Source organism: Notamacropus eugenii, chromosome 5 (assembly GCF_028372415.1).
Source record: "Notamacropus eugenii isolate mMacEug1 chromosome 5, mMacEug1.pri_v2, whole genome shotgun sequence".
In the NCBI taxonomy this organism is placed as follows: Eukaryota; Metazoa; Chordata; class Mammalia; order Diprotodontia; family Macropodidae; genus Notamacropus; species Notamacropus eugenii.
The window spans coordinates 30,162,467-30,190,196 of record NC_092876.1 but is presented as its reverse complement, the minus strand read 5'-3'; the positions used below and the strand labels follow the sequence as shown (position 1 = coordinate 30,190,196).

At 40.2% G+C, this 27,730-nt stretch overlaps 1 long non-coding RNA gene and 1 pseudogene across 2 annotated transcripts; one reads left to right on the top strand and one right to left on the bottom strand.

Annotated features, from left to right (window-relative positions):
• Window positions 1-653: 653 nt before the first annotated feature.
• LOC140503852 (uncharacterized) lies at window positions 654-11,549 on the top strand. Of its 2 annotated transcripts, none has more exons than XR_011966892.1 (2): window positions 654-743; window positions 11,258-11,549. It is a non-coding gene; the product is annotated as an uncharacterized lncRNA (long non-coding RNA). The 2 variants fall into 2 exon arrangements; XR_011966893.1 differs by lacking the exon at window positions 654-743 and adding an exon at window positions 757-1,790.
• A 3,315-nt stretch (window positions 11,550-14,864) lies between these two features.
• LOC140503851 (cytochrome P450 2A13-like) lies at window positions 14,865-27,696 on the bottom strand (annotated as a pseudogene).
• Between the last annotated feature and the right edge of the window lie 34 nt (window positions 27,697-27,730).

Below are 27,730 nucleotides of genomic sequence, written 5' to 3'. Positions count from 1 at the left end.
AGGTAATACAAAGAAAAGCTCATGATTTATGTTATATTTTATACCTTTATATATTACATAACAACTTTGCTGAAGTTGTTAACTATTTCAAGTAGTTTTTAGTTAATTTTCTAGGATTCTTTAAGTATACCAACGTATCATCTTCAAAGAGTGATAGTTGGGGCAGAGCCAAGATGGTGGAGTAGAAGGATGCATATACTCTAGCACTTCCCCCACAGCCCACAAAATACCTGTACAAAATGACTCAACAAATTCTAGAGAAGCAGAAGCCACAGAACAACAGAAGGAAAGAGGTTTCCAGTGAAAGGTAACCTGGAAGGCCAAAAGGAAAGGTTTATCTCACAGGACACTGTGTGGAGCAGAGCCCAGCCCTGGCCACGTGGCACTGGGAGGAACAGGACCTGAACAGACCTCCAGGACAGAGTTTCCAGCAGGGAGGGTCCCAGATTCCTCACTCCACAAGTGACAAAGAAAGCTCCAAAGGTCACTTTGGAGGACAGCTTTCCCAGCTGGGTGAGAGGGCAATGGAGTTCCTCCAGCAATAGTCTTAGGCAACAGCAGCAACAACAGGAGACTGCAGGTAGCTACAGTGGCCGGGAACCAACCTGGGTCCAATGTCCAGGCAGTTCAGCTTAAAGCCTCTGATGGTAAGGAGCAGCTGAGTCAAACCTCAGCTTTGAACATGGTACTGGGGAGCGGAGGGGCAACAGGACCATACTCTTGACGAAGGATTCAGAAATCAGGTAACTGGCTGGGGAAATGCACAAAAAAGGGAAAAAATAAGATCATAGAAGGTTACTTTCTTCATGAATAGGTGTCTCCTCCCATCCTTTCACATGAGGAAGGACGAGGCATAGTGTCACAGGAAGTCAAGGCCCCTGCCTCCAGTACCCCTAAAGTGAATTTAAACTGGGATCAGGCAACAGAAGAGCTTGAAAACTGAGTTAGTAGCTCGCTAATGGAGAACAAAAAAATGCTGAGGAAAATAGCACCTTTAAGAAGAGGCTAACTCAATTGGAAAAAGAGGTCCAAAAAGCCAGTGAGGAGAAGGAGGCTTTAAAAAGCAGAATTAGCCAAAAGGAACAGAAGGTTCAAAAGCTCACTGAACAAAATCGTTCTTTGAAAAAGATAATTGAGTTAAGGGAACTGAATGACTATGAGATAAACCAAGCAGTTAAAAAACAAAACCAAAAGTTTGAAAAAATAGAAGATAATGTGAAACATCTCATTGGAAAAACAACTGACCTGGAAAATAGATCCAGGAGAGACAATTTAAAAATTATGGGACTAGCTGAAAGCCAAGATAAAAAAAAAAAGAGCCTAGACATTATCTTCCATACAAATATCAAGGAAAATTGTCCTGATATTCTAAAACCAGAGGGCAAAATAAATATTGAAAGAATCCACAGATCACCTCCTGAAAGAGACCCGAAGAGGAAAAACTTCTAGGAATATTGTGTCCAAATTTCAGAGTTCCCAGGTCAAGTAGAAAATTCTGCAAGCAATTAGAAAGAAACAAGTTGAGTGTTGTGGAAATACAATCAGGATAACAGAGAATCTGGGGGCTTCAACATTAAGGGATTGAAGGGCTTGGAATAGGATATTCCAGAAGTCAAAGGAACTGGCATCAAAACCAAGAATCACCTATCCATCAAAACTGAGTATAATACTTCAAGGGAATAAATGGTTATTCAATGATATAGAGGACTTTCAAACATTCATGATGAAAAGACCAGAACTAAAGAGAAAATTTGACTTTCAAATGCAAGAATCAAGAGAAGCATGAAAAGGTAAATAGGAAAGAAAATCATAAAAGACTTTCTAAACTAAACTGTTTACATTTCTACATGGAAAGATAATATTTGTATGTCTTAAGACTTTTCTCAGTATATGGGTAGGTAGGGATTCTACATACATACATACACACACACAGATACACATACACATATAGACAGAGAGTGTAGGTTGAGTTGAATAAGAAGAGATGCTATCCACAAAAAAAAATGATAAAATAAAAATTAAGGGGTGAGGGAGGAAAATACTGGGAGGAGAAAGGGAGAAATGGAATGAAGCAGGTTATAACTCATAAAAGAGATAAGAAAAATCTTGTTCAATGGAGGAGAAAAGGGAGAAAGGGAGAGGGAAAAAGTGAAGCTTACTCTCTTCACATATTGTTTAAGGAGGGAATAACATGCTCACTAAATTTGGTATGAAAATCTATCTTACAGTACAGGAAAGTAGGGGAGGAGGCAACAAGTGGGGTGAGGGGAATGATAGAAGGGAAGGCAAATGGGAGAAGGGAGTAACTAGAAATAAACACTTTTGGGAAGGAACAAGGTCAAACGAGGGTTTTAAAAAAATAAGGGGGGAATAGAGTAGGGTAGAGGACAAGATAGTTAGTATTACACAACATAATTATTATGGAAGTCTTTTGCAAAACAACACATGTTTAGTCTGTATCGAATTGCTTGCCTTCTCATTGGGGATGGGTAGAGAGGGAGGGAGGGAGGGAGAGGAGTTGGAATTCAAAGTATTAGAAACGAATGTTGAGAATTATTATTGTATATAACTGCAAAATAAGAAACACAGGTAATGGGGTATAGAAATTTATCTTGCCCTACAAGAAAAGAGAGAAGATGGGGTGGGGATATGGGAAGAGTGGGGTGTGATAGAAGGGAGGGTACATTAAGGGAAGGGGTAATCAGAATGTAAGTTATTAGGGGGTGGAGGAGGGGAGAGATGGGGAGAAAAATTAGACATGTTGCAAAGTGATGTAAAAGCCATTAGTATTAAAACAATTGACTGAATTAATTACTGAGACTAAGTCAGCGACATCTTTAGTTTGGGGGAAAGAATTTTAGTCTAAGTTTCCTAGAGGCAGGAAACCTCGGGTAAAATTTGGCACTGATGGAAAAGTTAAGGTTTTAATAGTAAATATGATTTTATGACTTTTATTTAATCAGGAACTAGAACATGTATGGAAAGGCATGTAAACCACTTAAGACTTGCCTCAAAAGATGTTCCTTAGCCAATGTGAAATTATAGTCCCATCTGAAACCTGGTTACTGGAACTTGCTATTTTAAGATTCTATGAGACTATGAACTGACTATTCTTCTGAGTCTAACTCCAGGTATGGATAGAAAGAAAGGCGGTCTGAGTTTCCAATCCATGATGCCAGTAAGCCAGTGAAATGCTGGTATGAACTGCAAAAAGTGATCTCATGGGAAGGGTGGAAGAGTGGCTGTTCAGCCTGGGTTAAGGTAGGATTCTCCTGACTCAGTTTCTCCACTGACATCTGGCAACTGTAAGCCTGACTGAAGGCAAGTTGACAATCTACTCCTGCCTGGAACTGACATGAAGTTCGGGAGATATTGTTTCCCTGCAATGTCCCTACTCTTAGTGGGAATTTCCTATAGTTAAAAGGTTTGTAAGCTTAATACCAGATCTATTAAATTATAGATTGTTGGTAGGGGAACATCTGAGGTTAAGTCTAAATTTAAGCTATTAGGCTTAGGACTTTAGACCAACACCAATAAGTTAGGGTCCTTTAATTCTTAGTAATAGTATGGAGACAATTAGGTCAAGGGCTTGTGAAGTTAGCATACGTAGTTATTATTTGTGTCTCAGTTGGTTAATGTTAAAAAAAAAAAATTCGTTTGTGGCCTCAATTGTGAATGCTTTAAAAGAAATATCACCTGACCAAAAGTTGGAATGGTTTTATATGATATGAACTGTGTTAAAAATGAAAAATAATTCCCCAGTTGATAAATGGTCAAAGGATATGAACAGGCAACTTTCAGAGGAAGAAATTAAAGATATCTATAATCATATGAAAAAATGCTCTAAATCACTTTTGATTACAGAGATGCATATCAAAACAACTCTGGGGTACCACATCATGCCTATCAGATTGGCAAACATGACAGAACAGGAAAATGATAAATATTGGAGATGTGGGAGAGTTGGAACACTAATTCATTGTTAATGGAGCTGTGAGCTCATCCAACCATTTTGGAGAGCAATTTGGAACTATGCCCAAAGGGTTACAAAAATGTGCATACCCTTTTACCCAGCATTATCGCTTCTAGGACTGTATCCCCAAGAGAACATAAAAGTGGCAAAGGGTCCCACATGTACAAAAATATTTATAGCACCACTCTTTGTAGTTGCCAAGAACTGGAAATCAAGGGGATGCCCATCAATTGGGGAATGGCTGATCAAATTATGGTATGTGAATGTAATGGAGTACTATTGTGCCATAAGAAATGATGAACAAGAAGACTTCAGAAGGGCCTGGAAGGACTTCTGTGATCTGATGCTGAGTGAAAGGAGCAGAACCAGGAGAATTTTGTGCACAGCAGAGACCACAGTGTGCAAGAGTTTTTTCTGCTACACTTGGAACTTTGTAACAACGCAAGAACTTAAAAAAAAAATTTCCCAATGATCTTTCAAGGCAAAATGCCTTCCACACTCAGAGAAAGAACTATGGAATTCTTTCGCAGAATGTAGCAGATCATGTGTGTGTGTGTGTGTGTGTGTGTGTGTGTGTGTGTGTGTGTGTGTGTGTGTGTATTATGTTTTGATTTGTTATATGATTTCTGCCATTTATTTTAGTTCATCTACACAGCATGACTACAGTGAAAACGTATTCTATAGGAAAGTATGTGTAGATCCTATATAGAATTGTATGCCATCTTCTGGAGGGAGGGGACTAGTGGGGAGTAGGTAAAGGGGAAAGTCTAAGTTTTATTGTAGTGATTGTAGAACATTAAAAATAAAAAATTAAAGTTAAAAAATTAAAAAAAAACAAAGAGTGACAGTTTTGTTTCCTCTTTGCCTGTTCTAATTCCTTCAATTTCTTTTTTTTCTCTAATTGCTCTAGGTAGCATTTCTGCTACAATACTGAATAATAGTGATGATAATGAGCACACTTTTTCTTAACTTTCCTTTTACTGTTTAGGATGACCATCACCCTCTTAGTTTCCCAGGCCCACAACCTACGTGTCATCCTTGACTCTCTTAGGCCACCAGATGGCTCAGTCGATAGAGTGATTGCTATAGAGATAGGTTGATGTTTATCCTTGGGAGAAAGATGAGAGGGTGACCTTGTGAAGGCAAATGTAGGCTCCTTTTAAGTTGGTTTCTCATTGAGTTATCTCCTTTCTCAAAAAGAAATTTTCCCACCTGGATAATTTCGAGGTTGACTTTTGACACCTTTTGAAAAATGTGGAGCTGTAACTGGCTGTTAGTTATCACCTTTGCCTGGAATTAAAATACAGCTAAGGGAGTCTTTTACTTGTTATGGTTTCTCCATATCTTCATAATCATGTCCCTCATTTTCCTTTCAGAGCAAATGTCTGTAATTGGGGCCTTGAATTTGGAAGTATATATGTGTGCAAATTAAAGCACTTCAGATTATAAAATGGAACCACATTCTAATGATTATGGGCATACAATGGGTTGTTAGTACTGAAACTTGAGTTATCTTAAATATAAATATTATTAAATATTAAATGTAAATACAAAACATCTTTCTTGATTTTCCTCTGACTTACAGTTTTATTTGTGTATATGATATAGGAATAATCTCCTCCTGGGAGGGCAGCTAGTGGCTTGGTGGAGAGGGTGCCAGGCCTGAAGTCAAGAAAACTGATCTTCATGAGTTCAAATCTAGCCTCAGACACTTAGTAGTTGTGAGACCCTGGGCAAGTCACTTAATCCTGTTTGCCTCAGTTCCTAAACTGGAAAATGAGCTGGAGAAGGAAATGGCAAACTACTCTAGTATCTTTGCCAAGAAAATCCCAAAAGGGGTCATCAAGAGTTGGACATGACTGAAACAACTGAAGAATAACAAGGAAGAAATTAAAGGGAAATATGTCAGTTTTTAAAATTGGAATAAAGATTTTACCTGCAAAATTGCATTGATAATTGTGAAGAGGGTTAAATGATTTTCCTATTTGAAGTATTTAGCTAATAATGGTAGAGAAAGAAAAGCTGGTTTTCCAATTCAGGCCCTCATGATGTAACAATTGAAATTCTCTGAAGTTTCAGATGAATTTTGTTCTTAATTACATATTCTTCTTATATCTCTACTAATACAATCAGAAAGGTTTGGTTTGAGCTAGAAAGTTTTATTAAATTATATCAAGTGTGTATTAAGTCTTCTTACAAGCTCCAGAAACCTGAGAAGCAGACCTGGGAGGAAGAACCCCTTCAGATCTATCCTAATAATGTGGTTTGCTCCAAAAATATCCAAGAAAAGTCATGATGACAACTACCTGGGATATATAAGATATCAAGACACTGATTACATGGACATTGAGAGTGGGATACAAAAGGACTTTGTTAATCTCATCAGTTCTCTTTTCCCAAGTGTCAACTCTACTGTACCAAGGGAGCTGCACCTTAAAGAGTTTGTCAACAAACTGGTCATAGAAGAAAGTAAATTTTTAAAATTTATTTTTAGTTTTCAATATTTACTTCCTCATCACTCCCCTCCCCCCATCCTCATCTACCCTCAATGAGAAGGCAAGCAATTTGATGTAGGTTATACATGTGTAGTCATGGAAAACACTTCCATAATAGTCATGTTGAGAAAGACTAACTATATTTTCTTCCATCCTATTCTGGCTCCCCCTCCTATTTGTTCTATTCTCTCCTTTTATCTTGTCAAAAATGTTTTCTTCTGATTGCTCCTTCCCCTATTTGCCCTCTTTTCTATAGTCCTGCCCCCTCTTATCCTCTTCCTCCCTACTTTCCTGTAGGTAAGATAGATTTCCATACCCAGCTGAGTTTGTATGTTATTCTTTCCTTCAGCCAAATCTCATAGGAATAAGGTTCATTCATTCCCTCTCATCTCCCCCTTTCCCCTCAGATTACAAGCTTTTTTTGTGTGTCTTTTATGTGAGATAAATTATTCTATACTACTTTTCCCTTTCACCTTTTCCCAGTACATTCCTCTCCCACCCCTTAATTTTACTTTTTAGATATCATCCATTCATATTCAACTCACCCTGTGTCTTTTGTGTGTGTGTGTGTGTATGTGTGTGTATGTATGTTTTCTCCAACTACCCTAATAATGAGAAAAGTCTCATGAATTACAAATATCATCCTTCCATGTCAGAATATACACAGTTCAACTTTAATAAATCTCTTATAATTTTTCTTTCCTGTTTACTTTTTCCTGCTTCTCTTGAATCATGTATTTGAACATCACATTTTCTATTCAGCTCTGGTCTTTTCATCAAGAATGTTTTCAAGTCCTCCATTTCATTGAATGTCAATTTTTTCCCCTTGAAGTATTATACTGGGTAGGTGATTCCTGATTTTAATCCTAACATCTGTCTCAGTTTTACTGTGAAGGTGATTCCTGGTCTTAATCCTAACACCTGTGACCTCTGGAATATTATTTTCCTGACCCTCTGATCCCTTAATATAGGAGCTGCTAAATCTTGTGTTATCTTGATTGTGTTTCCACAATACTTGAGTTGTTTCTTTCAGGTTGCTTGTAATATTTTACCCTTGACCTGGGAACTTTGGAATTTGCTACGATATTCCTAGAAGTTCTTTTGAGGCTTTCTTCCAGGAGATTATCAGTGGATTCTTTCCATTTCTATTTTATCCTCTGGTTCTACAATCTCAAAGCATGTCTTGAAAGATGATGTCCAGGCTCTTTTGTTGATCATGGCTTTCAGGTAGTCCAATAATTTTAAAATTCTCTCTCCTTGATCTATTTTCTAGGGCAGCTGTTTTTCCAATGAGATATTGTCTTCTATTGTTTTTTCAGTTTTTTTATTTTTGTTTTAGAATTTCTTGATTTCTCATTGAGTCATTAGCCTCCATTTCCTCCATTCTAATTTTTAAGGAATTATTTTCTTCAGTGAGTTTTTGGACTCCCTATTCCATCTGGGCAATTCTGCTTTTAAAGGCATTCTTCACCTCGTTGGCTTTTTGGAACTTCTTTGTCATTTGGGTTAGTCGATTTTTAAGGTGTTATTTTCTTCAGCAATTTTTTTAGTATCTTTTAGCAAACTGTTGATTCATTTTTCATGATTTTCTTGCATCACTCTCATTTCTCTACCAAGTTTTTCCTTTACTTCTCTTACTTGATTTTCAAAATCCTTTTTGAGCTCTTTCATAGTTTGAGACCAATTCACATTTTTCTTGGAGGCTTTGAGTGTAGGAGCTCTGACTTCGTTGTCTTCTTCTGGTTAGGAGCTTTGACTTTGTTGTCTTCTTCTGGTTGGATGTTTTGATCTTCCTTGCCACCGAAGTAAGATCCTATAGCCTGTTTTTTTCCTCAGTTCGCTCATTTTCCCAGCCAATTATTGCCTTTTGAGCTTTTTATTAAGGTATGGGCCTGCTTCCAGAGTGGAGAGTAGAAAGTGTACTGTCTCAAGTTTCAGGAGTTTAGCATAGCTGTTTTCAGAGATATTTCTAGGGACTTGTTAATTTTTAGTTTTTTCATGGTTGTATGATCAAAGGAAAGGTGGTTTTTCTTAAATATCTTGTGTCTCAAGGTCTCTGTGAGTTTTAGGCTTGTCATCATAGTTCAAAGGAAAAAGTGCCCTGGTTCCAAGTCCTTGTTATTGTTACATTACTTTTGATGGGTCACAGGTTATTAGGAAACTAAGGACACTATTCATATTAATAACCCTTATAGTTGTATTTGTTTACCAATTGTGTTGATAGCAAATATTAGAGGATTGTTTTGATATGGATGAATCAAGCTTCTTTTAGTTAGCTGTCTTTGCTTCCATGATCATGCTTTCTGCCAATATGGATTGTCTTTAGATAAAGAAATATCTCCCATGAATCAAAAGGGAATATTAGTAAACTACTAATAAATTACTTATCAGTGATTTTCAAATGCATTCCTTAATTACACATGTAGTTTAATTCTTATAAATCATAGTAGATTAAGAAGTTTGTAGTCATATCTTGCAGGCTAGATGATGCAGTGAATAGAGTGCTGCTCCTGGCATCAGGAAGACTCAAGTTAAAATCCAGTCTCAGACATTTACTACTGCCCTAGAAGAAGGTGCTCTTATAATCCCTAGTTTATAAATGTGAAAGTGAGTAAGACAAAGAATTTTGCAAGGGTCACAGTCTTAATAAATGTCTGAGACCAGAGTTGTAAGAGATAAATTTCTCAGTTGGACACAAGTCCAACAAGAATTCCTAGAAGAAATAAAGAAAGAGATAAAAAGAGCAAAAAATATTATTTTAAAAATCAAATAAGGGTTGTCGAGGAAAAAACTGGGGGGAAATGGACACTTAAAGAAATAGAGAACTTCTAAACATTTCTGATGAAAGGACCAGAGATGAATAGAAAATCTGGCACTTAAACAAAAGACTCAAGAGAAACATTAAAAGATAATCTGAGTGTGAAATCATAATAGACTTAATGATGTCGAACTTAATAAGGGATTTATAATATATTTTAATATAATATATAAAATTACATTTTATATATTTATATTATAAATAATATATATAAATTATATACTATATATGTATATTATATAAATATAAGTAATATATATAAATTATATACTATATATGTATGTTATATAAATATAAGTAATATATATAAATTATACATTTATATGATATATAAATTATGATATATATATGATATATAAATTACATTTATATGATATATAAATTACATTTCTATATAAGAAGATGATAGATGTAACTCTTAAGAACTTTATCACTAGTGGGACGATCAGAAGGAGTCTACATAGAGGAAACGTGTTAGGAGGATCTCAAATGAAGAATGGAAGAGGGAGAAAGAGGTAGGATTTAGTAAGGGCAAACTGTTTACATTCCTCCATAGGAAGATGATGCTTGTAACTCCTAAATTCTTCATCATCATTAGGGCAGTTAGAAGGCATATGTATAGATAGATGCCATGGGCATGAGGTCAATATGATGGAATCATACTTTAAAAAATAGAATTAAAGGTTGAGAAAGAAGAATGCATTGGGAAAAGAGGGGAGGGAAAGGTAGAAAAAGATAAACTATCTCATATAAGAGAGGCATGAAAGAGAAGTTTTCAGAAGAAGCAATCAAAGTTATCTTTAGTCCGATGAAAAATTTCTTTAAATCACTAATGATTAGAGAAATAAAAATTAAAACAACACTGAGATATCACCCCATACCTATTAAATGGGCTGATATGATAGAAAAGGAAAATGATAAATGTTAAAAGAGATGTGGGGAAATTGAGCTACTAATGGACTGGTGGTGCATTTGTGAAGTCATTCAACCGTTCTGAAGAACAATTTAGAACTATATCCAAAGGCTATAAAGTGGTCATACCCTTTGACCCAGCAATACCACTACTAGTCTATATCCCAGAGAAATCCAAAAAAGGAAAAGAGCCTACATATACAACAGTATTTATAGCAGTTCTTTTTATGGTGGCAAAGAATTAGACATTGAGGAAATGCCCATCCACTGGGGAATGGCTGAATAAGTTGTGCTATATGATTGCGATGGCACATGATGGTTTTATAAGAAATGATGAGCAGGAAATGGGGCTCATCAAGAATGGGTTTAAGAGGGAACAATACATATACATTTAGAAGAGTATAAGTCTTCTACATTCAGAAGAAATAAAATGATACGCACATAGGGAGGGTGGAGAGGACAAGAGAGGGATCTTTAGATGGGAGGGGAGGGTTTAGGTAAAGAGTGGGTATAGAAGGGTGTTTAGATTTATGGGAATGGAAGGATAGGGGAGGGATCCTTGGAGGAGGGTAGGCAAGTAATAGGAGGGCAAGGTAGTGAGTAGAAGTAAAGTAGAAGAAGTAGGAGGCATAGGAAATGAGATTCGCGCAAACAAAGATCAGGAATAGAATATGCTTGGGATAGTATATTTCTATATGTATATGTGTGTGTGTGTCTGTGTATGTATATGTCTATAGCTATAGAGAAACATATGTAAACTTTATAGTAGCCTTCGGTGGGGGGGCTGGGAAGAGGGGAAAAATAACAAAGTAAAAAAGTGCACAGCAAAGAACAAAACTCACGAGGAAGCAAAGAAAAGATGGACAATTTTCAACACAAGTGTTATTTATCATATAGACTTTCTTGAAGTGAAAAGTCATTGTTACATAAATTGAGTCCTGTTACGTTCTGCTATACATATGACATGCTTTTTGTCTTTTTAAATTTGTGTTTAAGTTTCAATATTTAAATTTGTGATATGTTTTTGATTCTATTCTCTATTTTCTGTTTGTGTTCTAGTGTTTGAGTCAAAAATAAAACTTTTTAAAAAAGAAATGATGAACAGGGTGCACTCAGAAAGATCTAGAAAGCCTTTGATGTACTGATGTGAAGTGAAATGAGCAGAACCAGGAGAACATGGTACACAATAACAGCAATATTGTATGGTGATGAAGTGTGAATGACGTAGCTATTCAACGATCCAAAACAATTCCAAAGGACCTATGATGAAAAATGCTATCCACCTCCAAAGAGAGAACTATTGGAGTCTGTATGCAGATTGAAATATACTTTAAAAAACTTATTTTATTTCTTTGTTTTTGTGGGGGAGAGGGTTTCTGTGTTTTCTTTTACAATGTGACTAATATAAAAATATATTTTGCATGACTGCACATGTATGATCTATATAATAATACTCACCTTCTCAAGGAGAGAAGGATGGCAGAGAATTTGGAACTAAAAATTTTATTAAAACAAATATTAAAAATTGATTTTACATGTAATATGGAAAAAATAAAATATTAAACAGAAAATCAACTTGAAAGACTTAGTAATTCTAATCAAATTATTTTGGTCCAAAACAATTTAATAGAATTCTTTTGTGAATCTACAGGGAGCAGGATTTTTTTTTTCCTTTGGTTAACTCCAGTACAATTAGTTCTATTTCATTTTCTAAGATTTGGTTGTACACAGTGATATTGGTCTTCTGGTAGTTTGAATAATTTATATTTCTGAAGGTATTGATCTTTTTCTTTTATGTTCTCAATTTTGTTAGCATATAACAGAGCATAATAGGTTCTGATTATTCTACTTAAATCTTATAATTTTGTTATGATTTCTCCTTGCTCTTTTACTGTTTTGCTGCTTTGATTTTCTACCCTCATCTTTTTAGTCAGATTGAGTAACGCATTAAGATTTTTTCAGTGTTTTCAAAGAACAAACATTTACTTTCATTTTTAATTTCTGGAAGACTTTTTTTTTTTTTACTTTCCAGTTAATCTATTTCTTCTCTAATTTTTGGTATCTCCTCTTCTGTTCTCATTTTAGATTTATTTGTCTGCAATTTCAGAGTTCCAGGACCCAAGTTTCTGAAGAGAAGGGGGAGAATATTTGATAGGACCAACCTCTTGAAAAAGAGGGGAGCAAAAACGGAAGAGGGGATCCTAGAATGTAGCTTTCTAGTTAAAAAAAAAGAAAAGAAAAGGTCACAGAGAGTGAAAGCCAGCCTCTTGCAAAGAAGAGGATCACTCTTGTAGCCCCAGAGCTGGAAATGCAGGAAGAGACAAAACACAACCTGGGGGAACAAATTTCCTGGTATTTGACCTCGGCTTTCATTATGATTCAATCACCAAAAGTTCAATGGGAAGGGATTTACCCTTCTGACATCTCAAGCTCCTTTATCTTCTGGGGTGATTCTGAACTCTTAATGTAATTCCATAGGGCTAAAGGCCTATAAACACCCTTGGGGTACAAGTGAAACTCACTGGAATGCTGAGAGGATTACTGCTCTGGTGACACCAAACTCATTTCCTTTTCAGGGGAAATTCAAACCACAGGACTCTAGAAGGCTGAATGGGATAGGTAGGACTCATTACACATGGTGAAAATTTGTCTTGATTATTTATGGGGTAATCTGAATTTTTTTTTCTGTTTTCTGTAAAATATGTGGAGTGAGAAAAATTGCTGTCCTATACCATCTACATGTTTTTACTTTGAGTGCTTGTAAAGAGCCTGGGAATTCTTTCTCCATAGTCATGAACTCTATAGAAGGTATATTCTGATGTTTCCAAAAGAAACTCTAGTTAGGGGCAAAATGAGTCATACAGAACAACTTTTTTGGAGGGGCTCCCAAGATTGGATTCAATTCATTTAAGTCCAGAACTTGCAATGCTGGGGCACAGGTTATGCTATTAAACTGCATAGTGCCAAGAAACAAACACAATGTTCCCAGTGTAGTCTGAATACGCAAAGTACAAATTTTCTCTGATTGGTTCTGGACACTACCATGACACCCTACTGACTCCTCTGCACTAATCCCCTCAGATCATTTCCACGAGAATTTTTGTGTGAAACCTAGTTTATTCTTACTGAACTAATTTTTTAAATAAAAGTATAAGATTTAATATTTACCTGTATTATAATTTTTTGTCATGGAGTCATCCTGCCATTCCAACCAGTCAAGCTTTTTTGAATCCCTACTCTGGTATCCAATTGAATAGCTCTCCATCAATGATTTGCATCCTCTGCAATTCTAACAAAGTTTTCTATGCCTTCACCCAGGTCATTGAGAAGCGTATTGAACAGTACAGTCTCAAGAACAGAACCCCAGGGCAGTCCAATGGAGACATCCCTCTAAGATGACTTGTGCCTGTGAATAATAATTCTTTGGGTCCAAGTATTCATAGGATTAAAGGATCATAGACTTAGAGTTGGAGGAAACCTCTGAGATCATTGAATCCAACCTTATCTGTTTACAAATGAGAGACTGAGGCCCAGAGATGACTCACCCACATATTTAGCAAGCTTTGAACTCTGGTCTTCCAGAGTCCAAGCCCTATGCTCAACTCACAGCACCACCCTGAGCTGAGTCTACCTGACTGCTCTCTCATCTAACCTGCCTCTCTCTACATATTCTTCACTTAGAGTCATCTATTCATCCCTCTTGCTACTGTATGCAACTCGATTGCCCCTTGGCCTTGAGTAAATTCCTTCCCCTCTCTTGGCTTCACTTTTCCTTTCTGTCTAATAGGAGGGGCCGGTCATTCTGTGACGTTTCAGATATTTGTTAACAAATATTTATGGTCTCTTTCTCACCAATAGCAGTTATAGGAAAGCTAGAGAGAGACACAGATAGATAGAGACAGAGACAGAGTCACAGAGAGACAGATATAGGGAAAGATAGCAAGAGAGAAAGAGTCAGAGGAAGATATGAACAGAGGCAGAGAAAGTAATTTGAGGATCAAAAAAGACAGAAAAGAGGAAAAGAAACAAAAGAAAAAGAGAAAAGGACAGAGACAGAGATGGAGAGAGAGAGAGATGGGGGAGAGAGATGAGGAGAGAGATATGGGGAAAGAGAGTGAAAGAGAGAGAGAGAGACAGAGAGACAGAGACAGAGAGAGACAGGGGGGGGGGGCAGAACCAGCCACAAGGGGGTACTATGATGCAAGACATATCTCTCATTTATGAGCCAAGAGTTTTCTGAGCCAGTCGGTTTGTTTCTGTCTGCCAGTGACTGTTTGTTTCCTGGGTGAAGTAGTGGGGAAAGCTTCAGAATGAAAATCAAAGGATCTAGACCTAGAAGGAACCTCAAAGATCATCTAGCAAACCTCAGCATGCTTCCAAAAAAGAGAGGGGAAGTGACTTTCTCAAGTCACACAGCTGGTAAGTGTCAGAGGCAAGATATGAATCCAGGTCCTCTGCTTCCAAGGCCAGGCTCTCCCACTGCCTCTCTTTGTGACCTGGGGACTTGTCTCTTCCCCTCTGGGAGTTTCAGTTACCTTATGTGTTACCTAAGGAGGTTGGAATCAATGACTCAGAGCTGCCCAGAATTTATTAATACATCTGCCGCCTCACCCAGGAGTCCCACAGGCTTCTCCTGCTTCAGCTGTGGCTTCCTGGGTTAAAAGCCTCATCCTCGAGGCAGGAATGAGATGGTGTAGCTCTGGGGGATGGTGGCAAAGCCCACCATCTAAGGAGAGATATCGATGACCTCTGTTGGAAGTGGAGACTGGAAATAGAAATTCTGCAGGATGGTAGTGAGGAAGAGGAACAGTTCCATTCTGGCCAAGCCTTCTCCAAAACAGTAGCATTTGCATGGGGAGCCAGAGTCAGAGCAGATCATAGTGGGGAGGGCTCTTAGAACAGAGAATGTTAGAAGGGGGAGGAACCTTAGAACAGGGGTTGTCAGTCATAGGAGGGTCCCTAGAACAGACAACGTTCAGACTGGGAGGAAGCTAGGTGGTGAAAGAAAATGATAGTTTGCTGGGCTTGGAGTCAAGAAGATCCAAGTCCGAATGTTTCTTAGAAATTTAGTATCTTTGTCTTCCTGGTCAAGTCATTTAAACTCTCCAAGCTTCTGTTTTCTCATCTACAAAATACAGGGATTGAACTTGATGGTTCAAAAGGTCCCTTCCTGCTTAAAATCTGTAATCCCTTGGGACATAAAATGTGAGATTTGAGAGGGAATTTGGGGAGGGGGGGAAGTAGTACAGAACATGCTTGAGTCTTGTGCCAGAAAAGACTTTATTAGGAGGCACTCATCTGTAGCAAGGGCAGATTTTGGAAACTTCCTACTTTATCTATTTTTTATTGCTCATCAGCTACTATACTTTTGTTGGGTGTTTTTAGGCTGACAAAGGACCACAAGTATTATCAGTAGTTACTGAATTTCTAATTTTCATGCTGTGGGTCATTGCCCATTGCCTCACCTAGGTATGGGTCTATCCAGACAACAACAAAAGCAGCTCTTTTTCCTCAACCCTCGTACTTCCTTCTCAGGAGAAGCCCTTGTTTCCTTTGAGGAGAAAATGGCAACCATCCCATGTGAGACTCCTCTTCTAACTTATGGTATACCTCAAAAGCCTCCTACACTTTCCCCTACTGTTCCTGTCTGCTCCGCGGTCTGTCAAACATGTGACCCTTCTCCTCCCTGTTCCCGTGACACTATCCTTCCAAATCTTACAGAATTCCCCATCTGGCTTTCTACATTCTAAACATACTGGCCTATTTCTTATTGCCCAAGGTGACTGTTCCATCTCCAGCCTCCATGCCTTTGAAGAGATTTCTTGGCCGGAATGCCCTCCCTCTTCACCTCTACTTCTTAGCCTCCTTAACTTCCTTCAAAGTAACCTTTGATCCCAACTCCTACAACAAATCTTTCCTGATTCTGACAGTTGCCAGTGCTCTTGATCCAAAAATTATCTGGTCCTTATTTATCTATCTTAGCTTGATCCCCTTCCAACAGAATATAAACTCCTTCAGGGTAGGCACTGTTTTTCCTTATCTTTGCTCCACCCCACCCCCACCTCAGAAGTATTTATTGGATTGAATGATAGAATGGAGAAGGACTTTCTAATCCAATCTCCTCATTTCACAAATGGGGAAACTGAGGCCCAGAAAAAGGAAGGGACTTGAGCAAAATTGCAGGTTCACATTGTCCCAAGATGCTGAGCTGGAAGGGACCTCAGATACACTTGAGTACCAGGCCTGATCTCACAGATGAAGAAACTGAAGTCTAGGAAGATGAAGCACCCAAGGTCGCTCAGGTAGAGAGCTTTCTAGATGAGACTTGACCAAGGGCCTCAGACTTCTGGTATATGTACTTCTTCCTTAAAGAAGGAGAGATGCTGGTGAGATTTGGGAGGGGTACTTTCTGGAACATTTGGACCCTCTCTGGAAGCATCCCATTACCACTTAAGAAGCTTAGTCAATGGAAATTGACCTGAGGAGTAGCAGGATGAATTCAGAGTATATTAAAAGAAAGCAAGGATTCACCAGGCTCTGTCCATACTGATTGGTACTAGGGATGAGAGTGGGGGTCATGGAGGGGAAGAGAAGAGACTTTCCTGCTTACCAATGGAGAAGGGGACAAAGGTATCACTCTTCATAAACTGGCCCTTTTTGTCCAGGAAGTGTTGAGGGTTGAAGGCTTCAGGGCAGGCAAAGAAGTTGGGGTCCCTCAGCACTGATCCCAGAATGAAATTCTGTGTCCTAGAGTTGGGGGTGAGAAAAAACAAGAAAGGAAGTCAGGGATGAAGCAGAGAGGAGGGCAGGAGAAGGGGAGGCAAAGATAAGGAAGGAGGGGAAAAGAAAGAGACAAGAAGAGAGGGAAAGAGAGAGAGAGAATACTTTATTTCTGAGAAGACAACATTATATAATGGATTAATAACTAGTCACAGAGGTAAGAAAACCTGGGTTGAAATTGTCTCCAATATCCCAATACCTACTGACTATGTGACCCTGGGCAAGTCAGTGAACAATTTGCAGAGAAGGTTCCAACCTGTATCAGCAGAGATGGTTCCCTATATCAAAGAAATAATAGGTCCAGTTCTTATCCTTTTACTTTGTATCCAATTATATGGGCACACAATTTCCCTAAGAAAATGTAGGATCCTTGAGGGCAGGTGCCATTTTATTTTTGTTTTTCTAGTCCCATCATGAAATCCCAGTGCCTAGTAAGGCCATAATAAATGTTAATGATTGATTGATTGATTGACAGAAGATTAATAGTAAATGAATTATTATTATGTTGTACTATTAATACATTATTAATTGCACATTATAATACACATTGGTGTATTGATTATATTAATAATTATTATAATAAAGTGTCGTGGGAGGAGTTGTTCAGAACACCCCTAATCAGTGGGTTTCCTCCCTCCCCAGTTCAGGTGATGAAATCACAGAAAGCATGAGTCACTAAGACAGCAAAGTGTTCATGTCTTTAAAAGGTTCAAAGAAGGATGCTTCACTTGGTTTCCCCTTTTGGTGTAAAAATACCCTCTGGTTTTCACTTGAGAGGCAGCTTGCCTTTGATTGACAAAACAGTTATGGCCTTAGTGGTCTGGAAAAATGGAGCTTGTCTATTCTGGGACCTATTTTGGGAAGCAATGTCAAGGAGTGTGACTTCTGGCAGGCTAGAAGAGAGCCAACAATGAAAGAAGCAACCAGCAGTTGAGGAAGAATATTACTTTTCTGCTTTTTCTTCTGCCAGAGTATAAAGGGGGAGGAGGAGAGTGAAAGGGAATAGGACTCCCTACAGTCCTTTTGGGCATATTGGTTTCCATCAGAACTAAGGAGAAGAGGAAGCAGAGAGAATGAAAATGAATCTTCAGAGGTGGGAGCTTAATTAAGTTTCAGAGACACGCAAGCCTAGGTACCCAGTTAAGAGACCTGTTCAGTATATTCTGTGCCCAGGAGGGATGAAGACACCACAAGAAGAGAAAGGATATTGGGGCCCTGTAGCCCTAGGTGTGAAATGCTTTGGCTACACATGTTCCCTAAGGATGTGCATCTCTTTAAATGTACACTAAGTGCATGGACACTTTTTCCACTGACATCTGGGTATATTTGTGGGACAGTGTGCTCTAGGTTTATGGGGGGTGGGATCTATTATTGTTCTTCTTGGGATATCATTGCACTAAACTCAATTTTTTCCTTTGAGCTAACTCTGTCTACTGGTTGACTTATAAAAATAAGTCCATCAGTAGCAGCTTTAGAACTCTACCTTTAGGAGTGTAAATTCACAGAACATATTGAACCCCAGGGGAGTAACTGCCCCTGGAGACCTAACTTGTATTTCAAGTTGTCCAGAGGGTGTACTACATAAAAATGATAGCTATAATTTCTATAAGTTTTAGGGCCAGCAAAGTATTTTTCACATATTATCTTCTTTGAACCTCACAACAATAAAAATTATTATCTGTGAAGGTTGGAAGTTCAATTCCGTGTGGACGGTCTCGGGCGGGTAAAGGTGGGAGCTTCTAAATCTTAGAATTCTTACGAGGCCCCCCAGGAAAACAGCAGGGAATCAAGAAGGTCAGCCCGAGCTAGCTCAGCTAGCTCGGGTATTTCCGCCTCTTCCCAGGAGATACGTGATGGGTGGAGCCTCCCTGCTCTTGAGGCTGTCCCGGATTGGACACACCTGTTGTCTCCTAACAGGCTCGATATTGATATGTAAACTACGCCACAGAGGGCTTAAGTAGGTCCAGGAAAGCCCGAAAAAGGCTCTTGGGCGGAGGGCCACGTGTGAGCTTACTAGGCTCCCCATTTTCCTCTCTCTTCTCTCCCCTCCCCCTCTCTCCTCACTTATACTTCTACTTCCAATCTCTTATTGTAAGATCTTTGCCTCCTTGGGAGATCCTTCTCTCTCTCCCTCCTAAGGAAGAATCCCCTGCACTTGTAACCGAGACCCTGAAATAAAGCTCAACCCTTGTTCGACTCTGGAACGTCCTTTCTCTCATATGCGCACCCGGCGTGGCCCGCCAAAGACCTCGGGAGGTGAGGTAAGAAAGACTCGGGTAGCCCACAGGCCTCTAGGCCTGGCAATTATCATTTTAGATCTATATATGATATTACGCATAATGTGTAAATACTATATATCGTTAATAGTACAAATTATCCTCATCATTACTGATGAGGAAACTGATACACACTGAGATTGAACAAACTAAATGGCTTGGCCATTGCCACAAAGATAAGACAAAATGACAGAATAGGAAAGAAAGAAGAAATAAGAGAGAGAGAAAGCAGAGAGAGGAGGGAGGGAAGAGAGAGAGAAAAGGAGAAGGAGAGGGAAACAAAGAAAGGGAAATTGATGGAGACAGAAAAGGAGAGAAGTGAAGAGAAGGGGAGGAAGAGATGGGGGAGAATAGAGAGAAAGAAGGAATAGGAACAACAGAGCTGAACTGAAGGTTTGTCAGAGCAAAGGGTTTGGAAGAGGAATGTAAGGAATGACTGAATGCAGGAAGAAGACAAATGGAGGGATGTTCTAGGCAGGAGAAAGATAAGGGAGGTCCTAGGGGAGGATAAGAGGCATCTACATGAAAAAAATGGGTGAATACTGAAGGGTGAGGATGATAGAAGCAGATTTAGAGGATGGAAGAGATAGAGAAGTTCCTAGGGTGGGAGAATGGGGGTGTGGAGCTGAAAATAAGAGTATCCTACCTTGAGAAGAAGGTAGCCCTGGAATTTGGTGTCTTTTGTGGCTCTCCAAGTCACACCCATGGAAAGCACATCTCCAAACCTTTGGATCTCATGGATGACAACCTCTGTGTATGGCATCTTGACTTTGTCCTCAAACTTGGATAATCGGTTCCCCCAATCACTTGATCGATTTCCTCATGGATTTTAGCTGTGGTTGTGGGAGGGGTAGAAAAAAAAGTGTGTCAGAGAGACCCTAGTGAAGCTCAAGGAAACAGATAGAGTGTGGAGGTTGGATATACTTGGAGATAGGGGATGCAAGGGTGAGGAGTAAGGGGAATAATCAATTTTCCGAGCATATGTGTGTGTCTCTCTGTGTGAAAAGGATATGGAAGATAAGGAGATGAGGAAACAGGTTTGGGGCACCTTCTGGTGTTCCAAAGGACTTCTAAGTGGACCAAAACACTGGGGCTTACCTTCCACTTCTGGATGTTTCATTAATAGAAGTAAGCCATAGTGAAGGGTTGTGCCAACAGTCTCAGTGCCCGCAAAAAAATAGATTCAAAGTGGTCATGATTAAGTTGTGAATGAAGAATTCTGTGTTGGAATTTTCCTTTTCTTTTTTGGGGGCTCCCCACCCCCACGTACACATACTTGCTGCACCTCTAGACTCTTCAGCCTCAAGGCATCCTTCCCCCCCTGTCAGTTCAATTTCCTTGAGCCCCAGGAATGTGCAGGGGTAGAGGGGGAAATCCATTAATGGACCCTGATAAATATCTCAGTTCAAAGGGATGCAAAAAGCTATTTTTTATTTTTATATTATTATTTTATTTTATTATTCCTCAGAATTCAGATGAACATAAATTTAGTACTGAAAAGGACTTTAAAGATTGTCAAATTCAACCACTCTCATGAAGAAATGAAGGCACAGAAAAGTTGGAACTTGCTCAAAGTAACATAGCTAGTAAGTGCCTGAGGTAGGATTTGAACCCAGGAATGCTTGACCCCTGAATCTACAGCCCTATCCACTACAGTATGGTGCCTTTCAGAATCCCAGGATGGTAGATCTGGGGGAGACCTCAGCAGTCATAGAAACCCTCACCTTAAGCTTCCTTACAAGTAGTGGTTCAGTCTCTGTTTGAAGACCTTCAAAAAAGGTGAACCTGCTCGTTCTCTGGGTGGTCCATTGCACCTTTAGACAGTTGTCACTATTAGGAAGTTGTTTCTCCCTGACTTCAAACCTAAATTCCTCACTTTACCATGTCTCCCATTGCTCCTGACTCTGCCTTTGAGGACCAAGACAAAAAATCTAATATCCTCCATTCTACATTTTGTAGATAAAGGGACAGACAGAGAGAGGAAAGGACTTCCAAGGTCTTGTGAGGAGAGTCAGACAAGGCTGCTGGGACTAGATTATTGGGCTCCTCATCACCTCAACCCCTATATGCAGCTTGTGAATGTCAGAAGGGCAGAGTGATCATGGAGAATGGGGAATGTCTATTCGTATCCCTTTATATTGACCTTGTCTTCCTGTATCTCTGTTTCCAATTTTTTGTCTCTTTTTTCTTCACCTATCACCATCTATCTGCATGTCTCTCCGTTTTTGTTATTCTGTGTCACCCATCTCTGTGTCTCACTTTCTCCATTTGTCATTCTGTCTTTATCTTTTTGCCATGCTACCCCAAGTTGGCAACGACCTCCAGAAGTCATTGTTATATCTGAATCTGTGCTCTATGTTACTGCCTGACCTGGGTTGTTTGTGAACCTACCTCCTGACATGTGCCATGGAGTATCTTTGAGCCTTGCCTCTGGAAGGATGAGACTTGCCACCTAATGTGTGCTCATGCTTACTGCTCACCTCTGAGACCTGCTGCCCAATATCTGTGAATCTCACTTCCCAATGTCTGAGGGTTTCCCCCAGAGTTCCATAACACCCTCAGTCTGAAATCTCAGCCCATCTCCTCCATTTTCACTTGCCCACTGGGCCATTACCTCCTGCATCTTGATCAGGAAGGAGTCAGTGAAGTTCCAGGGGAAATTAGGATCCAGGGTGGCCTGATTCTCCAGGACCTTCTCAGTAATGTAGGCCTCCAGTTCTTTCAATTCCTTGAATGCTTGCTGCTTAGGCCCTGGCAGGTGTTTCATCACTCCAGAGAACATCTGGAGGAGGGCACAAGACAAGTCAAGGGGTACAGGGCCCTGGGGCAAGTGCCTAAGGGCTTTGAGGAGGATAGAGCAGTCTGTCAGCATAAAAGATTTGGATTAAGATCAGGAATGGAGCTCATAATGGAAAACAGATGATCAGGAGGGGGCACAGAATCAGATTGGGAATGGATCAGTCAGGATGAGAGATGAGAATCTGACTGGGAGTTGGGCATCAAGACATGGCATAAGATTAGATAGAGTGTGAGCAGGACATGGTGGAAGATAGAGATAAGAACGGGGAAAGGAAGTCAGACTGAGGAAGGGGGTCAGGATGCGCATGAGGTCAGATGGAGAATAGTGGGGTCAGATTGAGGAATAGAGTATAGGAAGAACGGAAATGAAAGCTAAGGATTGAGGGAAGAACGTGAGTAGACATCCAGGGATGTGGGAGAGAAGGTCTTGGGGCTCACCTGTCCCACGGATGTGGCTGTGAACCAGAAGCTTCCCAGCATCATTTTCAACAGAGACAGGAACTGCTTGTCCTCACATTCATAGTGATCCCCAAAGACAATGAAGCAGATGACACTGGAGACTATACAACTCAGGATGAAGGTGGGGTGAATGGGGGCTCCTGTAACCCAGCCAAGTCAACATAGACACAGAGATAAGGAAGCACAGTGGTAGAGAGATAAAGAAGAGGATGGAGGCAGAGAGATGGAGAGGGGAAAAGAGGAAGCAGAAGAAAGGAACAGAGACCCCCAAGAGATGCATGGAGTCAGTTTTGGATAGAAATAGTATAAAAGGTATAAACAGGTGACAGCAGAGTAGGAAAGAGAATAAAGGCACACAGTAAGTGAGTTGAGGCAGAGATAGGGAGAAAAAGAGATAGGGACTCAGTCTCTGATTCTCACAGTCTCCTCCAAAGGACAGCCAATATCTCCACTGTCAGAATAATTAAAGGATCTTAGAGGCCATCAAGATCACAAAACCAGGAGCAATCAGTGCAGGATTTGAACCCCAGTCTTGTGAACTCCAAGATCTGCACTCTGTCCACTATTCCATGATGCCCTGAATGTACCTTAGGCCATAAACAATATTATGCTCATTTTATAGGGAGGGAAACTGAGCCCCAGAGAAAGGAGGTGACTTGCTCAGGTAACAAGTTGTAGAGCTGGGATCCATGTCCAGGTCTCCTGATTCTAAGTTCAGGGTCCTTTCCATGACTGCAGGCTGCCTCTTCTTACCTAGTATGTGGACTGGAAGGGACCTTTGCAGTTACCTAATCTATCTAGTGAAAGCCCTTCTTTTTACAGATAGGAAAACTCTGACCAAGGTCACCTATCCAGTGAGTTAGAACACAGAGTATCAGAGTCAGATGAACTCAAGTACTCCAAACTCTCATTTTATACAAAAGAAGAAACTGAAGTTCAACATGAGGAAGGGACTTGTCCAAGGCCACACTGAGTGAAAGGCAAAGTTAAAACCCTAATCTGGGTCTCCTGGATCAGGGAGAAGGTCATTATCTGAACCCAGACACCAAGAATCATAGAATCATTGATTTAGACATGGAATGGAAGCTAGAACACACCATCTATTCCATCCTTCTCATTTTACAGAAAAGGAAACAAAGGCCCAGCAAAGGGAGGTCACCTGCTCAAAATCACAAAACAAGTAAGTAAAGGAGTTTGAATCAAGTTCAGGTCCTCTGACTTCAAATTCAAGCCACACCAAGATTTAGAAATCAGCTGCTGTCATCTGTCCTTTATTTACAAAGCGGAATGTTGACATCATGGGATGATGTCTTGACTTGCATATGAACTGGTATTAAATGAAGCATAATTGTACAAAGTTATTAGTCTCACCCTCGCTAGTAGATACATTGAAATACAGTGTGAAGACAAGAGTCAAGATGACTGGCAATGGTCCAGGATTCAGTGAATGACCTTGGTGTCTTTGATGTCTTATCAACCTCTAACAGCTCCATAGTCCTGCTTCAACTACCTTCATGGGCTTTGGAGCAATTTCTTCTCATCCCCCATTCCAACAGGAGGAAGTCTTCATATTCTTGGGATACACATCCCCCTAACTCACCAATGGATTTGAGGCCCATACCTTCAAACTGGTCTATCATATGTGCCAAGAGAATTTTTCTACTGTGTGGCTTCTTTGCATGCTATAGCTTCTTGGAGCCACAATTAATAGGTATGTGGCAGAAGAACACCAAAAGTGGATGAGCAGCTCTGAAAAACGCTCTGCAAACTCTCACACCAAAGGTTCCAATCCTTCTGGGACACCCCATACACCCTCAGACACTAGCTAGTGTTGAATGTAAGGAACAAGTAAGTCACAGGACATAGAGAACAATAGCCAGTTTGTTGGAAGACAATATAGTTGAAGTTTACTTTGTCCAAGGTCCTGAAAAGTTCTTAGGTCATACTCAACTTCTGTTGGTTGACAAGCCTCAAAGAGGAAAGCAGCTTCTTCACTGCCCCTCTTGCCCATGCCAAAATCCCTGAGGGTGGTGATGGAGAATTGTCAGAGTTGCTGGGACCACTCCCCATTACTAAAGACCATACCTAATCAGGGACAAGAAGGACGAAATGGGCTAAGGCAGACCTGAAAAGAAACTTGAAGTAAGCATCTGAGGAGTGCCAAGGAGGGAGACAGAAACAAGAAGAGGCAGGAACAAAGGGAGAAACAAAGAGAGATGGAGAGAGAAAAGGAGGTGGAAAGATACAGATAAACAGAAATGGTAAGAGAGGGCTGTGGAGACAGGAAGGGGCAAAGACATAGAGAGACAAGGAGGCATTGGATGGCCGGCAGAGATGGAGAGAAGGGGAAGATAGTAAAACAAGGAGAGACAGAGAAAGAGAGGTGGACATAGGGAGACAATGAGAGAAAGAGAAACAAGGGAAAGAGGGGAGGTAGGAAGTGATATAGGGACAGACTAAACAGATAAGGAGAAGGGAAAAGACAGAAAGGGGGAGGGAAAGAAAGGGCGTGAGAAAAAGAAGGCAATCGGAGAAAGACAAATGAAGACATGGAGAGACAAAAAGAAAGAGAGAAAGGGAAATATAGAAAGATGGACAATACGGACAGAGTCAGAGAGAGAGTGAAAGAAACAGGTAAAGATAGGGAGTTAGGAAAAGAAATCAAGAGAAACATGGAAAGATTGGGGAGATAAGAATACAGAGAAATAAGGAGGAATGGAGAGGTAGAGGGAGATGGTGATACGAAGAGAGATAAATGCAGAGACAGAGTTAGAGGAAAAGGGAGAAGTAGAAAGGTGAAATAAAGAGGCAGAAAAATAGAAAGATGAGAATAGGCAGAGAAAGCGGAGAGGCTGGGAGAGACAAAGATGAAGAGACACAAGAAATAATAAGAAAGGGAGAGAGGTGGGAAGATAAGAAGAGAAATGGGAAAACAAAATGGAGAGAGAAGGAAAGAGACAAGCAGGCAATTGAAAGAGGCAAGGATGGGATAAGGGAGGGGAGGGAACAGGATAAACAGGATGAAGATGGTAGGTCATGGAGGAACCCTGGACAGCAGCCTAGAGGAGGCCACATTCACCTAGGGAGAGTTATGTGTGTTCCTTCCCAGACACTCATCAAAAACCTTAAAGAGCCAGTTGAAAGTGGCCTGCTCCCACCGACCAGAGAACTCCTCTGCTTAGTCAACAAGTGGCTCCTTCACGGCCTCATACCCAATCAGAACTACAAAGGTCCTGGGCCCCAGGTGCACTGTGAAGACAGGCCCAAATTTTTCCCCAATCTGAAGAGTATGGAGAAGTCAGAATAACCAGAGTTTTTCCTCTGAATCCCTTGATTTCCTCCCTCTTAGTTCTCCCCCTGAAAAATAATTTCTCACCCATCGTCTCTCAGAAGCTTTCAAAAAAAAAAATCTAATTGTGACTTTGCCATCAGTAACAAAACACAAACATTTCAGACACACAAAAGATAAATAATTTTTCTAAACCTCTCTTGCACTCTGTTTATTTTTTAAAATAAAGAAATTATATATATATAATAAATTAAAATAAATAAATTACACACATATGTATATTTATTCATCTTTCTTTGTGAGATGTTACGTGGTACATGGGACACTGTCGTGGTAGTCAGCGAGACCTGGGTTCAAATCACTCCTTAGACACTTTTTAGCTGTGTGACTCTGAGAAAACCACTTCATCTCTTCTTCAGTTTCCTCAACTGTAAAAGGGATTTGGACTCAATGGCCTGACAGGTTCTTTTTAACTCTAAATTTATGAACCCATGATCTTCAGTTTAACAACATAGTTATAAAATTGCTGGGGGGTTTTACTTCTTTGTCTATGTTTTATTTTTCTGGGACAAGGCAATAAACACATATTTATTAGACTTCTACTGTGCACTAAGCACCATCCTGAGCCCTGGGGATAGAAAGAAAGCAAAGACAGTCTCTGGCATCAAGGACTTCACAGTCTAATGAGGGAGACAACATGCGAAGAACTAGGTGGAAACAAACCTTGGACAGTATCTATGAGAGATGGTCAGTAGAGAAGGCTCTGACAGGAAGGTGGGATCCTAACTGAGACTTGAAGGGAATCAGGAATGCCAGGAGGAGAATTTTCAAATGCATTTTAAAAATGTCTTCTTGATGCCCCTTTCAGAAGGAGGGCATGTCTATTCCAAGCCCCTCACCTACACTGGTCTTCCTTAAACAATACTTCAGAGTAATGAGAAACTAAAGAACTCCATGGCCAGGCCAGAGAGCAGAATCCCTATATTTGCCAAGCGATCTCAGTGGGCTCTCACATCTCCACCTCCCTCGGGCTGGATCTCCCACCCTCCTGGCATCTTCACCATTCCTCTGAACCCCTTTATTGCAGCCCAACTCTGTCCATCTCTGCCACAAAGAGGTTCTGTGATTTTCTTCAAGCATCTTAAGATCATAAAACTTAGCTCTTAGAGACCATCTAACCCAGTCTGTCCATGTTACAGAGAAGGAAACTGAGGACTACAGAATGGAAAAGATCTTCCTCAAGTCAGCAGTGGGAAGTAGAGAGTTTTTTTCTGTCTCCATCTCTCTGTCTTTCTCCATGTCTCCTTCTCTCTGACCCTCCCAGAGCCTCCCTCCAGGCACACTGAAATCTGTCTATGCACTTGTCTCTCTGTGCATCTGACTCTTTGACGCTTGTATTTCTCTGTCTCTCTCTATGTCTCTGAGTCCATCTCTATGTCTTTTAGTATTCACTTCAATATCTTCCTCTGTTACTGTATTTTCCTTTCTGTCTCATCTCTGTTCATCATCCCCCATCTCTGCTACCCTCAGTGACTATCTGTCTCGATCTTTTGTCTCTGTGACTTCATGGCTCTCCCTGTCTGTGTATGTCAGAACACCTGCCTCCCAGTCTCTCTCTTTGCTTCTTGTTCCTCTTTCTGTCTCACTCAGTCTCTGTGTTTCTCTGTCTCAGTCTCTCCACGTTCTCCCTCTTGTCCCACTCCCAACCTCAGTACCTTCATGAGGGAGTCATACATCTGCCCAGTGGTGAGCTGCAGGTAGTTGCCGATGAAAGGCAGGGGGGTGGACCCAGGGGGAAGGCTACTGTGGACTTTCCTCTGTTTCCATACAGGGAGCACTACCAGGGCAGAGAGACAAAAGAATATGGCCCCCAGCAGCAGCCCAGAGGCCAGCATCATGAAGATGGCAGAGGCCCCACTGCAGTGTTAT